Genomic DNA, 14155 nt, shown 5'->3' with positions numbered 1-14155 from the left:
AATTTATCGTGAGCCACAGAACCCGGTCGCCATCGACGGTAAGTACTTAGCCACCCCGTTAGCCGCCCCTCTCCAGCGTTAATGGATGGCATTGCCAACGGAATTTCGACCCCATAGTGTTTTCACATTCCAGCTGCACAGAAGCCAATGTACTCTACAGAGTATTTGCTTCTCTTTATCTGTACTTCCACTTAGAGCCTTTAATCTTATTTCTAACCAGGTATTTATCCTGCATTTTGAAGGAATTGATCAGTACAGCAACAACGGTTTTTGCTAATATTCAGTACTTTGTGGGAGACAGAATTCTTAACTCTGGACCTTGCTTGAGGCTTGTTAATTTTGTATACTCTTTCTAGTTCTGTACTCAGTCCAATTAAATAACCTACTTATATCTACATTATGCCTCTCAGAATGTTAAAGACAAAGATCATGTTGTACTCGCAATGAGTACCAGATGGCTCAATAGAATTATATGCACCATAAATTAAACACAGACCAATTTATCGATGTAAATGCAAATATTAATTCAAAACATTCTACAATATGCAGTCTCATTGAATGTTCAATTACAAAATCAAGCTACATTAAGAATTGTGTCCATTTCCTGAGGAAGAAATTGATATCAAATTTCAGAACTTCATCAAACCACTGGCGATTGGTATGTACTCACTACACTGATAAATACAACATGTTCTGCCTTGCAAACCAAAACCCTTAAACTAGAACACACAAAAACATACATATACACATGATGGAGGAATTATAGAAAAAAGAGATCTGGTTCCATGAACAAACTTATGAAATAACCAGCAGATAAACATCAATGGGGCATCTAAATTATCATATGCAGGCTGTGAAGTTGTTAATAGATAAAATAAAACTACTGATGTAGATCACACTTAACCAACATGTATGTGCAATGCACATCAAAATTTTACATGGCCTGGTGTGAGGCCAAGCTGTATGAACCAAAATGATTCCTGGTCTTTGCTGAATTAATTGATCTCAGCTTGAGCAGCGATGAGGATCCTAGATTTGAGGAATGTTCGCTTGGATGAGGTGCAGAGACATTGTTAATGCCAAATAACTATCCCAGAATGTGAGTCAGTCTCAAAAGCGGAGAGTGAATTAAAAAAACACAAGCAAAGTTCACTTTCAATAACAGTGCATGACCTGAAAAGATAAACAGGCCATTAGTTGGTAGACTACGGAAGGAAAAATAAGTAATTGAGGAACTGACTTTGCATAGTACATTATTGGTGTATTGTGATTACAAGTAGTGGCTTGTTTTGTCTGGAGTTGAGTGCAAGCAAAGAATATTTTAAGACCCAATGATAACTCAAGTAAATCTTGTTACAGCAAAACAACTTAAATTAATGGCAATCTTCAGTGGTAGTTCTAAACAAAGAACACTCCACTTTTAACCGAAAAGGAGCAGCATTATGAATTGCAGAATCCCAACATCCAATTGCAGGCAATAGCTTTATCCCCAGTGTACTGATGTATGGCAAATTACAAGAGTAATATATTTTACTTAAAAACATAGCAAATATAGCAAACGTTGGTAGGATTGCATCTCCCAGAGTAGATATTCTAATCCTGGGGCAGCAATTCTAAGACCACTGTGCATGGGATCTTGTCCAATAATGTGAGATTAGCACATTTAAATATTTTGTAGTGCTCAGCAGACATTGCAGCCGCAAAATTCGGCACCTTAGCACTGGCAGTTAAGGTCGGTTTTGGAAAAGAAATTGCAGCTACCTCGCTTCCGCCCACTTCCGGCAAAGCCCATGCTGGTTGCCATCTTGGTGAAGGCGATAGCGTGGGGGGTATGTGCATGCGCAGTACGCAGAGTAGACCGATTATGATGCCAGTCAGCATGCAACGTTGATTTGATGCACGACTTGCCAATTTGGACGTTGCCTTCCAAACAACGCCCTCTCCTAAACCCGCACAGCTGAACGTGGGACCCCCCCCCCACCAGTGCAATTTAAAGGGATGCATCCAATTTGCAGGTAAGTTGATTATTTCTCTTGTACTGGCTCTTGCAGAGTTTGTATGAATACTGGTTTGCTGGAAGACATTTACAAAGTTGTTAATGTGTGCAGAGAGTACTACTGGATGTTGGGAAGGTGTTGGATCCTACTGGTAGGCTATATCATCCATGGGGGTTCTACTTGCAGTTCCCCTCGCACTGCTGCAAGACAGGGTGATTGAGCAGAGGCAGCAAAGACAAGCTGCTCACAGAGGGAGGAGGAGGAGAGGGAGGAGGGCTCTCAGCAGTAGGCCTTACCCACCTAGGGTCTTAAGGGAACAGTTCTACCTGCACCTAAACCAGGATCTGTGTATTCGGTGGCTCTGCTTCACCAAGGAGATGGTCACTGAACTCTGCCAGCTCTTGGAACCAGACCAGCAGCCTCAGAGCAGGGTGACGATGGCTCTACCAGTTGCCCTTAAGGTGACCGTGGCCCTGAATTATTTTGGCAGCAGCTCCTTCCAGGCTGGAACAGGTGACATAGCTAACATCTCTCAGTTCGCCGTCCATCGAGGTCACAGAGGCTCTGTACTCCAGGAGAAGGGACTTCATTGTCTTCTCTCTAAACAGAGAGAAGCAAGAGGAGTGCACATGTGGTTTTGCCAGGATATCAGTCTTCCCCATGGTGCAGGGCACCATGGACTACACAATGTGATTTTGCGGGCGCTGCATATCAATGCTGAGATGAACCGTAACCACAAAGGCTCCCACTCTCTTAATGTGGAGTTGGTGTGCAACCACACTCAGTATATCATCGTGGTGAATGCCCAGTATCCTGACATCAGTCACGATGCCTTCATCTTGCGCCAGTCTGCTGTGCCAGCAATCTACCAGCCACCACGTCAAAACCTGAGGGTGGCTGCTCGGAGACAAGAGCTTCCGTTCTACACCTAGCTGATGACTCCCTGCTGCAACGACACCACTCAGGGCCAGCACTCGTATGATGACAGCCATGCTGCCTCGCGAAACCTCATTGAGCAGACCATCAGGGTGTTCAAACAACGGTTCCGCTGCCTTGACTGTTCAGGAAGACCTCTCCAGTACTTGCTGGAGCGGGTGTCCCAATTCGAGGTGGTCTGCTGCATCCTCCACAACTTGGCCATCATAAGGTCATAGCCTTACACAATGACCAGCTCAGGAGGAGGAGGAAGGGGAGTGAGGAGGCAGGCAGCAAATCCCCGTTCTAGACGGGCAGTCCATGAGGGTATCAGATTCTGGTTCCCATGAAAGAAACCCCAGATCCCCATTGCTCGACCCTTCCCCATCTTACCATCAATATTCCCTTTAAGTTTTTTGGGGGGTGAGTGGCCCCCTTAAGGGTCTGCACGGCCCATTCAAAATACTGCGCATGTGCAGTTTTTCCTATTTAAAAGCCGGTGAGCCAGCTGCACGTGAGTTGCAGAGTGCTGCGCAGCCACACAACTTAATGAGACCATTGCTTATCATCCCTCTGTCACGGAATATCATGGGCACAATCTGAAATGAAAGTCACCACAAAACAAACATTCCAAAATGGAATTTATAAATGATGAATCCCATAATTACATTACAAAGTCAACCATGTGTATTCCCTTAGTGTCTGTCTTTCGTGTTCCTTTGCCTATTCTAGTGCTCCTACGTGTGCTACCCCAGTGGCTGTAACATGGCTGGTGGAAGGCTGTTGACTTTCCATGGGGGAGATGGCCTTGGAGGATGACCTCAAGCAGCTCTGGGCCTAGAAGGCCCAGCTGTAGATTGCACCATCTGAACATGAGCGGCAGTCGTCTGGGCTGGTTGGCTTACAGGCAACTACAATGGCACTGTCAGAGTTGCAGTGGTGGAAGTACGAATGCTGTCATCCTGAGAGAGGACATCAGGTTCTTATTCTATGGAACCACTGCCACTCCCCCGAAGCGGCACCTCAGCTTCTACCATCTGGTGGAGGGCAGATTACTCGGCTGCTGTAAAACCCTGCACACTCGTAAACCCAGCCATGATGGCAGCAGTCTGATCTCGTGTGGCAGCAAGCTGAATGTATATGAGAGCAGTCTGAGATTTTGTGGTAGTAAGCTGTTCCTGCATGACACAGAAGTCTGAGCTTCCACTGCACCACTCAGATATTGGGTCACTTCCGCCTGTGCTGCAATGGAAGCTGCAACATAGCTCATTAGACCCAGCATCATGGTTGGGTCCACAAGTGCTCTAACGGAGTTGCCCATCACTTCCATCCTGTAAATCATGGGCTTCAAGCTCCTCACAGAGCCCTGTGCATTTTTGGAGCTGGACTCCTCCATGTACCTTAATGGTGACAAGAGGTCAGAAAAGGTGCAAAAAACAATAACAAGGAGGATATCAGAACTGAGAGGTTATAACTATCAGGAAAGATTGAACAGGCTGGGTCTCTTTTCTCTAGTAAAGTGAAGGCTGAGGGGTGACCTAATAGCAATGTGGTTGCAGGGTGGCCAATACTGGGAATTAAACATACAGGGGTATCTGACAATTAGGAAAGATAGACAAGAAGGGAAAGGAGGTGGGGTAGCTCTGTTAATAAAGGATGATATCAGGGCAATTGTGAGAGACGATACTGGATCTAATGAACAAAATTTTGAATCATTGTGGGTGGAGATTGGAGATAGTAAGGGGAAAAAGTCACTGGTGGGCGTAGTTTATAGGCCCCCAAATAATAACTTCATGGTGGGGCAGACAATAATCAAGGGAATAATTGAGGCATATGAAAAAGGAACGGCAGTAATCATGGGGGATTTTAACCTACATATCGATTGGTCATATCAAATCGCATGGGGTAGCCTTGAGGAGGAATTCATAGAATGCATACGGGATTGTTTCTTAGACCAGTATGTTACAGAACCTACAAGGGAGCAAGCTATCTTAGATCTGGTCCTGTGTAATGAGACAGGAATAGTAAATGATCTCCTAGTAAAAGATCCTCTCGGAATGAATGATCACAGTATGGTTGAATTTGTAATACAGATTGAGGGTGAGGAAGTAGTGTCTCAAACGAGCGTACTATGCTTAAACAAAGGGGACTACAGTGGGATGAGGGCAGAGTTGGCTAAAGTAGACTGGGAACATAGACTAAACGGTGGCACAATTGAGGAACAGTGGAGGACTTTTAAGGAGCTCTTTCATAGTGCTCAACAAAAATATATTCCAATGAAAAAGAAGGGCGGTAAGAGAAGGGATAACCAGCCGTGGATAACCAAGGAAATAAAGGAGAGTATCAAATTAAAAACCAATGCATATAAGGTGGCCAAGGTTAGTGGGAAACTAGAAGATTGGGAAAATTTTAAACAACAGCAAAGAATGACTAAGAAAGCAATAAAGAAAGGAAAGATAGATTACAATGGTAAACTTGCGCAAAACATAAAAACAGATAGTAAAAGCTTTTACCGATATATAAAAGGGAAAAGAGTGACTAAAGTAAATGTTGGTCCCTTAGAAGATGAGAAGGGGGATTTAATAATGGGAAATGTGGAAATGGCTGAGACCTTAAATAATTATTTTGCTTCGGTCTTCACAGTGGAAGACACAAAAACCATGCCAAAAATTGCTGGTCACGGGAATATGGGAAGGGAGGACCTTGAGATAATCACTATCACTAGGGGGTTAGTGCTGGAGAGGCTAATGGATCTCAAGGTAGACAAGTCCCCTGGTCCTGATGAAATGCATCCCAGGGTATGAAAAGAGATGGCGGAAGTTATAGCAGATGCATTCATTATAATCTACCAAAATTCTCTGGACTCTGGGGAGGTACCATCGGATTGTAAAGCAGCTAATGTAATGCCTCTGTTTAAAAAAGGGGGCAGACAAAAGGCAGGTAACTATAGGCTGGTTAGTTTAACATCTGTAGTGGGGAAAATGCTTGAAGCTATCATTAAGGAGGAAATAGCGGGACATCTAGATAGGAATAGTGCAATTAAGCAGACGCAACATGGATTCATGAAGGGGAAATCATGTTTGTTTAATTTACTGGAATTCTTTGAGGATATAACGAGCATGGTGGATAGAGGTGTACCGATGGATGTGGTATATTTAGATTTCTAAAAGGCATTCGATAAGGTGCCACACAAAAGGTTACTGCAGAAGATAAAGGTACGCGGAGTCAGAGGAAATGTATTAGCATGGATAGAGAATTGGCTGGCTAACAGAAAGCAGAGAGTCGGGATAAATGGGTCCTTTTCGGGTTGGAAATCGGTGGTTAGTGGTATGCCACAGGGATCGGTGCTGGGACCACAACTGTTTACAATATACATAGAAGAGGGGACAGAGTGTAGTGTAACAAAATTTGCAGATGACACAAAGATTAGTGGGAAAGCGGGTTGTGTAGAGGACACAGAGAGGCTACAAAGAGATTTAGATAGGTTAAGCGAATGGGCTAAGGTTTGGCAGATGGAATACAATGTCGGAAAATGTGAGGTTATCCACCTTGGAAAAAAACAGTAAAAGGGAATATTATTTGAATGGGGAGAAATTACATGCTGCAGTGCAGAGGGACCTGGGGGTCCTTGTGCATGAATCCCAAAAAGTTATTTGGCAGGTGCAGCAGGTAATCAGGAAGGCGAATGGAATGTTGGCCTTCATTGTGAGAGGGATGGAGTACAAAAGCAGGGAGATCCTGCTGCAACTGTACAGGGTATTGGTGAGGCCGCACCTGGAGTACTGTATGCAGTTTGGGTCACCTTACTTAAGGAAGGATATACTGGCTTTGGAGGGGGTATAGAGACGACTCACTAGGCTGCTTCCAGAGATGAGGGGGTTACCTTATGATGATAGATTGAGTAGACTGAGTCTTTACTCGTTGGAGTTCAGAAGGATGAGGGGTGATCTTATAGAAACATTTAAAATAATGAAAGGGATAGACAAGATAGAGGCAGAGAGATTGTTTCCACTGGTCGGGGAGACAAGAACTAGGGGGCACAGCCTCAAAATACGGGGGAGCCAATTTAAAACTGAGTTGAGAAGGAATTTCTTCTCCCAGAGGGTTGTGAATCTTTGGAATTCTCTGCCCAGGGAAGCAGTTGAGGCGAGCTCATTGAATGTATTCAAATCACAGATAGATAGATTTTTAACCAATAAGGGAATTAAGGGTTATGGGGAGCGGGCGGGTAAGTGGAGCTGAGTCCACGGCCAGATTAGCCATGATTTTGTTGAATGGCGGAGCAGGCTCGAGGGGCTAGATGGCCTACTCCTGTTCCTAATTCTTATTAATTAGAGTTCTTCAAAATTCTGAAGGCATTTGATAGGGTAGATGTAGAGAGGATGTTTCCACTTGTGAGAGAATCCAAAACTGGAGGGCACAAATATAAGATAACACTAATAAATCTAGAAAGGAATTCAGTAGAACTTTCTTTACTCAGAGAGTGGTTAGAATATGAACCTTGCTACCACATGCAATAGTTGAGGCGAATAGCTTAGCTGCATTTAAGGGGAAGCTAGATAAGTACATGCGGGAGAAAGGAATAGAAGGAAATGCTGATCAGGTGAGATTAAATAAGATGGGAGGATGCTCATGTGGAGCCTAAACATTGGCGCAGAATAGTTGGGCCAAATGGTCTGTTTCTGTGTCGTAAATTCGATGTAATTCTACCTAACCATCCATGGATGCATCAGCATAAAACCTTGAACTTTCACATACGATTATGCATTTTCTTGTGGTCTCCAGCAGGCAAGGATCCTTTGAGCCTCCCAACTATCCTTTAACCGCATATATGAAAACTCAACTATCTCACTGTCCCAGAATTTCTCATGAGCCTGGGTGCGTTTTCTTAACCACACGATGTAGAGTTCACTTGATAACTCTAAGATTTTCTCCAGGCTGTGGAAACAGGAGTCGAATGTGGTGACGCCGACTCCACTGCTAGATTATGTCATTTGTGGAGTATATTATCCGATCAAGTCAAAAGGCTATTGTATAGTAATGCTCAACTGGGCATTATACAGTTACATTGATTCAGAACTGAGATGATTTTCAAAATTGTGTCATACTCACACTGAAGTTTGATTTGCTGCACTATCACACATTTCTAACAAGCATTCTTGAATATTATATGTGGGTAAAATGAATTACATCTGAAAGGTTAAGTATTGTCACAATAAATTCAAGTATTGTATTAAGTTTGCCAGCAGTATAATGAGTCTCTGTGAAGTATTAAGATGGTTAAATTACACTGTCTAAATACTCTTGGTGTGCAACTGTCTGAATACTTTTAGCAGTATTGTCACTACCCCACTCACAACCAATCAAATTCAAAAAGCTGTCTTTTTGACATTTGTTTGAGCTCATGAAAATACCTCACTAAAGATCCAGCTTACCTTTCTGCAAGTTCCACTGTTTTCCCTTGTAGGATGAACTCCATTTCCTCCCGTGATCCCGGTTTGGGCATCGTCTTTTGATTTTTCATGTCCGTGTACATAAGAACATAAGAAATAGGAACAGGAGAAGGCCATACGGCCTCTCGAGCCTGCTCCGCCATTCAGTATCATGGCTGACCTGATCATGGACTCGGCTCCACTTCCCCGCCCGCTCCCCATAACCCTTTATCCCCTTATCGTTTAAGAAACTGTCCATTTCTGACTTAAATTTATTCAATGTCCCAGCTTCCACAGCTTTCTGAGGCAGCAAATTCCACAGATTTACAACCCTCTGAGAAGAAACTTCTCCTCATCACTGTTTTAAATGGGCGGCCCCTTATTCTAAGAACATGCCCTCTAGTTCTAGTCTTCCCCCATCAGTGGAATCATTCTCTCTGCACCCACCTTGTCAAGCCCCCTCATAATCTTATACATTTCGATAAGATCACCTCTCATTTTTCTGAATTCCAATGAGTAGAGGCCCAACCTACTCAATCTTTTCTCATTGTCAACCCCCTCATCCCCGGAATCAACCTAGTGAACTTTCTCTGAACTGCCTCCAAAGAAGTATATCGTTTCGTAAATATGGAAACCAAAACTGCACGCATTATTCCAGGTGTGGCCTCACCAATACCTTATATAGCTGTAGTAAGACTTCCCTGCTTCTGTACTCCATCCCCTTTGCAATAAAGGCCAAGATACCATTGGCCTTCCTGATCACTTGCTGTACCTGCATACTATCCTTTTGTGTTTCATGCACAAGTACCCCCAGGTCCTGCTGTATTGCGGCACTTTGCAATCTTTCTCCATTTCAATAATAACTTGCTCTTTGATTTTTTTCTGCCAAAGTGCATGACCTCACACTTTCCAATATTATACTCCATCTGCCAAATGTTTGCCTACTCGCTTAGCCTGTCTATGTCCTTTTGCAGAATTTTTGTGTCACACATTGCTTTTCCTCCCATCTTTGTATCGTCAGCAAACTTGGCTACGTTACACTCAGTCCCTTCTTCCAAGTCGTTAATATAGATTGTAAATAGTTGGGAATAATTGAGAAAGGAATTGTTTTACTCAGACAGGAACAAATTGACATACATATGTGACTGGCTGGTAGCCTGAAATCTTCATAAAATAGCCATCCACTTTTATTTGTTGTCCATAAGGATTCCAAAATCCTTGTTGTTTAGTTTTTGAGGGTGTCTATTTTAAAATGCATCAAGCTGGATTCAGTAGTTAACATCTCTGTAGCCATCACATTGTTCGCATGTCTGACACGAGACTCCCAAAGCAAGTGCCCTACTCGGAACTCCTTCACGGCAAACGAGCCAAAGGTGGGCAGAGGAAACATTGCAAGTACACCCTCAAAGCCTCCCTGATAAAGTGCAACATCCCCACTGACACCTGGGAGACCCTGGCCAAAGACCACCCTAAGTGCATCTGTGAGGGCACTGAGCACCTTCAGTCTCATCGCCTAGAGCATGCAGAAATCAAGCGTGGGCAGCGGAAAGAGCGTGCGTCATACCAGTTCCACCCACCCTTTCCCTCAACAACTGTCTGTCCCACCTGTGATAGGGACTGTGGTTCTCGTATTGGACTGTTCAGTCACCTAAGAACTCATTTTTCGAGTGGAAGCAAGTCTTCCTTGAGTCTGAGGGACTGCCGATGATGATGATTTACATTGCTGGTGGTAAGCTGCCTATTTGAATACTTGTTTGCCAACAGCATGATGAGTCTCTATGAAGGTACTACACAAACACTTGCTGTGCTCAAATCTCTCTCAAAGCTATTTTAATGGAAGTACCTGTATCCCTTAAATAGAAGAGAGGAATTTGATATGAACGTATTAAGTTGTATATAACATCGCTCATGACAATTGCCAAGCTGTGGTACTTTTACACCTGAAATAAAGAATAGCCCTAGTAGCCAAAATAAAAATTTCTGACATGGTGGCAAAGAGTGAGTAAAATGGGAATATTTAACAATTCTACTTCAAAAAGCTCATGTGCTGGGTGGCCCCAGTAGCATGTGCAACATATGAGAGCACCGGGTCACAGCTCTGGCATTATAGGTGGCCCATGCTTGATTCCCTCACTCTGCTGAGCACAGCATCCGAATAACTAAGCATGCACTGTCGGAATATAATTGGCCAGATTGCCTAAATGCTGCCTACCCTCACAAGCTTGTGACAGCTTTGTTGCTCCTCATAGATGTTACTGGACATGCACAAGCTAATGAAAGTAAAACTAGATGTTGTTTTGTTCCCTTTTACAGTTTCCAAAAGGTATCGATTCCTTTCTGGGATATGGTTCTATCAGAGCCAGTGCATTCCAGACTTTGCCCAAGTGGTTGTTATTCATTTGTGAACAACCCACTGATAGCAACTCCTCTTACCTTCATTTCACTCCCAACAACGTACCTGTTAAAAGGTCCTGGTCTCCAGTGAGTGGGTTTTGTGCTCCGACCTTCAGGCGGTTGTGCCTATATAAGGACCATCACTAGATCGTCTGCTGCTGCAATGGAGTCCCTGCTACAGCACCACCAGTTTCCTCCGTTGCACTGGTGGGCTCGCTCTTCATTTTGGGATTACCGCCAGGAGGCCACAGTGCATACTTAATTAATCCCGACACAGGAGAATGGGTCGTGACTGGGGCAGATGCAGAGAGGCTGATGCAAGGCAACATCCACTGGTACTCTGGCCTGAAGAGGAGAATCCACCCAGGAATGCACATTACCGTGTCTTTTAGCCATGTATTGGAAATCCCATTGCCAATTTAAAATTATCTGCAATGGCTACTATCAAAGTTTTGTGAAGAGCCTGCAGTTGGTGTAGGTGCTGCTACACGCACTTCATTCCCTCTTGTAAGAATTGAAGTATAGGTCACAAAACACTCTGTGTTTGCATACAAATTATTCTGTGAAAAAGGCCTCGTACAAGGATTTCCCCTTGTAGAAATATATATATCCTGTATGCAAATCCTTGTAAAATAGGCATATTCCTAAACATTTTCATTCTACACTCTAATTGAAATAATATATAAAAAGTAATTAATATGCAACTAAGGCTTCTGATTGTGTGATAAAAATTATAAACATTAGCCTCAGATCTAAATAATGTAATGTCTATTAACTCCGCTAGGATACAGGCATACATAGTTATCGCCTCTCAATGTTGGAAGATTATAAATGAATTGATTTAAAACTACAACAAGCTATGCAGATACTATCACCCCTTCCCCCGTATATCATTTCTAAAAAAAACTATACAATTAAGTTCATTGTTAATCAAAATAAAAAGGTACTTGGTGACAAGATAAGCCTGTGGAACTGAGGATATTGGTTAGATATTATGTCGATAATTTTAATGTAGCCTGTTACAGAAAAGAAAACTGCTGCTTTAAAATGAGAGATATGCAAATCACATTTAATTATACTGTGGGACTGACAGCTAAAGCTGCTTTATGTCCTTTACACCAAAGCAGGTTTGTGGTTACTGTCCCTCAATGGCATATCTAACCTACCACAGGAAGACAGCTGGATTTGGTCAACCTATCAGAACCGAACATGCAGCAGTAACTCAACATAAAGGAAGTAAGTGCAGCAAACAGTTCCAGCAAAACCAGCTGAAACATTCCACACTTTCCTAAAAGATAGATTCCTAAACACTTGGGCTGGTTTTTATTGTGGTTATTATCCATTAAGCTGAGTGGCATTTTTCAGATAAACAGAAAAAAAGGGATAACACACAGACATAGACATGAAACAGCTACTTACATGTGGCTAGAGCAGGGTGGATTCCAGTTTTGCAAGGAAGGGATGAGAAAAAGTAAAGAGGAAAAATAAAACTAATGATTAGACTGATACTAAAGTAGAATGAGGTAATTCACATTAAAAAAATTATTTTAAGTTAAATTCGAGCAATAGTTTTGCAATCTAAATAAAATATATTACAGGCTATCTTTATTTTTTTTATAACCGACTTTCACCTCACCTTTCCTGAAAGTGCTAAATCCTGCTAGTTTTAGTTCTTCAGATGTTTGTAGCCTTCCAGCATCACATTAGAGAGCTGCTGGCACTCAACTTTAGCACATGCCTTTCCCAACTTAGAAAGAGAAAGTCAGATGGCACCATGTGAGTCTTCCTTGAAGGAAACGATAAGGGATTATGGGGAGCAGGTGGGGAAATGGAGCTGAGTTCATGATCAGATCAGCCATGATCTTGTTGAATGGCAGAGCAGGCTTGAGGGTTGTATGGCCTACTCCTGCTCCTATTTCTTATGAATCCTGGAGACTAAATACATCTGCAGCTAACGACAAACATCACCATTTTTGTTCTGATGGCAGAATTAACTTTTGTTTCTGGTATAATCACGTTTTCTGTTGTATTTACGGTAGTTGGTTTGACGACAAATATCAAATGTAAAATAAACTCAAATATTAAACTAGTTCATAGGTACCAAAATCTCCTTAGAATTGCACTCCTATAGAATAAACTAACCACCATCCTATAAAATAAAGCAACTACCTCTGTGCTGCTTGAATGGTGCATACCAGGAATCTCTTGGTGTGCAACTGTATTGGTCGAATCACAGTTTTTGATTGGATATTGTACATTTCTTGATGTTGCCTGAAAACAGGAGGATCTCGGATGACCTGAAGGCACTGGAAAGAATTTGAAAACTGATTTTGCTACACGTTCTTCACTGAATTTCTAAAAATAAGAAAAATGTATTCTCCCTTTCATTAATTAATCTAGTGTCCTGACAAGGTTCACCATTTTATTTTAGTGACTTTCCTTTTTGACACTGCTGCTGGCCATTGATGAGACTCTTCAGGGGATCATATCTGCAAACAGCTCCACGACTGAGAGCGTCGTTGGGAAAAGCCATCTGGAGTTCTTTTGCAATGTGCCCAATTCTGTTAAGCTAATTTGCTCTAATAAGCCAAGGTGGTCGTTTCATATTGGTGCATTAAAAATGAAGGGGATGTGGGGAGGAGGTAAGGAAGACAAGTACAAACAGCAATGTGGAGGCAAATCCCATTTACTTCAAGATAGTGTCTGAATTCTGAATTAATTTCTTCTAAATGTTGAAAAAGTGAGTTTCAATACATCAGTTTCTGTACCAATTTGAAAGAGTGCTCTTTGCTGGTAAACTGCATTATTTTTAATTGGTTAAACTGGAGCATGTGCACTTGGAATTGCTAAGCCTTGGCTGTTGCCAAGCTCTCTGGACTTCAGTGAGTGGATACGCATTCCACGTTGGATAGACAGGAGTTCAACAAGTAGATTTTGCAGAAGCTCGGTTTGCAGACGAATATGGTGCTGGATTTTCATGCGTGTCAGCCACCCAGCTGATCATAAAATACATGAAATGTTAGTGAGAATAAAATGCCTCAATAGTTTTGCTAAAAAGATTTTAAAATAGCAAAAGTAGTCTGTCAGCAACCTTGTACTTCTGCAAACATTCACAGGAAGTGGTACTATTCATAGCATTGCAGCAGTTCCATGTCAGTTTAGGCAACCATCTGGCAGAAAATATTTACTCATGTGTGCAGTTTGACTAACTTTCAGTGTCCACTCGATTGAAACCTTTTAACATAATAGTACAAAAGAAAAAAATATCACCAGTTCAAAATTTCAATTATTAAAATTATTGTTATTTGCACCTCAGTAACGCAGCTGAACCCAGTAAATATAACGAGCAAACCTTCAAATTCCTTTGCATCTATAGCTGCCACATCTTATGACCAAAAAAATATAGATAAGACCAAA

General features: G+C 42.3%; 1 long non-coding RNA gene across 1 annotated transcript in view; it reads left to right on the top strand.

Moving 5' to 3' along the window:
• Positions 1–14155, top strand: part of LOC139280126 (uncharacterized) — a 56056-nt gene that overhangs the window by 27844 nt on the left and 14057 nt on the right. The window contains exon 2 of the long non-coding RNA XR_011596627.1: positions 11866–11974. This is a non-coding gene — a long non-coding RNA (uncharacterized lncRNA). The remainder of the gene's footprint in view (positions 1–11865; positions 11975–14155) is intronic.

This window comes from Pristiophorus japonicus, chromosome 14 (genome assembly GCF_044704955.1).
Source record: "Pristiophorus japonicus isolate sPriJap1 chromosome 14, sPriJap1.hap1, whole genome shotgun sequence".
NCBI lineage: Eukaryota > Metazoa > Chordata > Chondrichthyes > Pristiophoridae > Pristiophorus > Pristiophorus japonicus.
The sequence above is the reverse complement of the archived record's forward strand: the minus strand, read 5'-3'. Positions and strand labels throughout refer to the sequence as shown.